The 2,955-nt window shown below is 40.1% G+C and overlaps 1 pseudogene; it reads left to right on the forward strand.

Moving 5' to 3' along the window:
* Positions 1-925: 925 nt before the first annotated feature.
* On the forward strand, positions 926-2,337 carry LOC133057030 (zinc finger protein 558-like; annotated as a pseudogene).
* The last annotated feature ends 618 nt before the right edge of the window (positions 2,338-2,955 follow it).

The following is a 2,955-nucleotide window of genomic DNA, read 5'->3' on the forward strand; positions in this document are numbered from 1 at the left end:
AAGCACCATAATTAAGGTTGATGGTTGCTTCTTAATAGTGCCAATGGAAACTCGAAGACAGTGGGGTATCTTCCAAACCTGAGACAGATGATCATTCAAAAACTAGTCTTGAGAGAAGCTATATTTTGGGAATAAGGGTAAAATACTGATCCAATAAAGAAAAAAAACTAAGAGATCTTAGAAACAGCTGACACTCACGAGATAACATACCAAGTCAAGAATTGAGGAAGAGGCAAAATAATCCCATAGGGAGGAGCTGTGGTTGATGTCAGAATACTGACAAAACTATTGGCTAATGTGTGGGTAAATTTAAATAAACATGTGAAGCAATAATAATGCATGCATTTGTAAGAAGAAAACTAATAAAAAACTGAATACTAAACCAGATAGTTTATGAATAGGAAGTAGGATGAGCATCGTTGAAAACTGGAAAACTATTTTTACTTTCTTAAAAAGTTAAACATGCATCTACCCTATGACTCAGTAATTTCACAACTAGTTATTTATCCAAAACAAATGGAAACTGTGCCAACACACCCCCAAATAGGCTTGAACAAAAATATTCAGAGCAGTTTTACTCACAATAACTGAAACCTGGAAATAGTTCAGATAGCCATGAATAGGAGAATGCATTTTAATAACACAAAACCCAAAATAAAAAAAATCATATAAAGGAATGCTGCATATAAGTTTAAAGTAATAAACATCTAATATACACAAGATAGATGAGTTAAAAGAGACCAGTACAAAAAAGAGCATACCATACATTTCAATTTATATGAAGTTCTATAACAGATAAAACTAATCTATGCTATCTGTAATAAAAATCAGATACATGGTTGTTTCAAGGGGGTGGTGGTAGTTTGACTGATAAGGTGAACTAAGGGGTGATGAATCTATATATTGATTTAGTGTAGATTGTACAGGTGCATTATATCTGGAGTTCAAGTCTGAGTTGAAACCAGTCTCAAGGTTCACCTGTCCTCATTGACACGTGGATTTCTGTGTGACCAGAGCCCAGTCCTGAGTGCACTGTGGGGACAAGAGGAGGGGCATCCTGGTTCTCCAGCTCCCTGTTGCTGAGGAAAACGTCACTGTCTGAATTGCAGGATGGCGACCATGGTCCTGTCCCCTACTTGTGCTCAGTCATCCCTGTACACAGCCCCTCACCAGAAAGGATACACAGAGGAGGAAGGGTTGGCCGGTGGCTTCCCAACAGACTGGTTACAGGACTTGGTGACTTTCGAGGACGTGACCGTGGAGTTCAACCAGGAGGAGTGGGCACTGCTAGACTCTTCTCAGCAAAAGCTGTATAGAGATGTGATGCTGGAGAACTACGGGAACCTGGCGTCGCTTGGATATCATGTTGATAAACCCAGTCTGATCTCCCAGTTGGAGCAAGAAGACAAGGTGATGACAGAGGAAGAAGGAATTCTCCCAGGCACCTGTCCAGACTTGGAAACGGTACTTAAAGCAAAATGGTTAACTCCGAAGAAGCATATTTTTAGAAAAGAACATTCTAATGGTGTTAGAGCGGAGAGGAGTCATCTGGGAGTGAAACTCAATGAATGTAACCAGTGTTTTAAAGTCTTCAGCACAAAATCTAACCTTACTCAGCACAAAAGGATTCATACTGGAGAAAAACCCTATGACTGTAATCAGTGTGGAAAATCCTTTAGCAGTAGATCTTACCTTACTATTCATAAGAGAATACATAACGGGGAGAAACCCTATGAATGCAATGACTGTGGGAAAGCCTTCAATGATCCTTCTTCTCTTAGACTGCATGTGAGAATTCACACTGGAGAAAAACCCTATGAATGTAACCAGTGTTTTCATGTTTTCCGCACTAGTTGTAACCTCAAAAGCCACAAGAGAATTCATACGAGGGAGAATCACCATGAGTGTAATCAGTGTGGCAAGGCCTTCAGCACGAGGTCCTCCCTTACTGGGCACAATAGTATTCATACAGGAGAGACGCCTTATGAATGCAATGACTGTGGGAAAACCTTTAGGAAGAGCTCATATCTGACACAGCATATGAGAACTCATACTGGAGAAAAACCCTATGAGTGTAATCAGTGCGGAAAGTCCTTCAGCAGTAGCTTTTCTCTTACTGTTCACAAGAGGATTCATACTGGTGAGAAGCCCTATGAATGCAGTAACTGCGGGAAAGCGTTTAATAATCTCTCAGCTGTTAAGAAACATGTGAGAACTCACACTGGAGAAAAAAACCTATGAATGTAATCATTGTGGAAAATCTTTCACTACTAATTCTTACCTTTCTGTGCACAAGAGAATATATAACAGGTGGATATGAATGCAGTAACTGATTTCTTATCTCTCAGACAACTTGTGACAACTCACACTAGATGTATGAGTCAGCTGCTGCTGCATAACAAATTTCCCTTTGAAACATAGTGGCTTTAAACAGCAAACATATATTACCTATAGATCAGGAATTCAGAACCAGCTTAGATGTGTAGTTCTGGTCAGGATCTCATGAGGTTGTAATCAAGATGTCAGCAGGAGCTGCGATCCTCCACTTTATTGCTAAAGAGTCCACTTCCAAAATGGCTCACTGGCACGCCTGGCAAGTTAGTAGCTGGTTGTTGGCAGGGAACCTTCATTTACTCACCATGTTGGATTCTCTGTAGAATCCATAAAAATCTTTATGATGTAGAAGCAGGGTCGTCTCAAAGAAATGAATTTAAAGAAGAGCTAATGCAGAAGCTATAGTGTCTTTTATGACCTTGTCCCAGAAGGACATATCATCACTTCTTCCATACTTTAAGGGTCACACAGATCACTCCTGATACATTGTGGGAAGAGACCATGCTCAATGTGAATACCAGGAAACAGAGATTGTTGGGAACCATCTGAGAAATCACTGAAAGAGGGCCTTCAGGAGACCCTCATTCTTTTAGTCTGTTCAGTATGAAGTAATTTGGTAAC

Source organism: Dama dama, chromosome 1 (assembly GCF_033118175.1).
Source record: "Dama dama isolate Ldn47 chromosome 1, ASM3311817v1, whole genome shotgun sequence".
Lineage (NCBI taxonomy): Eukaryota > Metazoa > Chordata > Mammalia > Artiodactyla > Cervidae > Dama > Dama dama.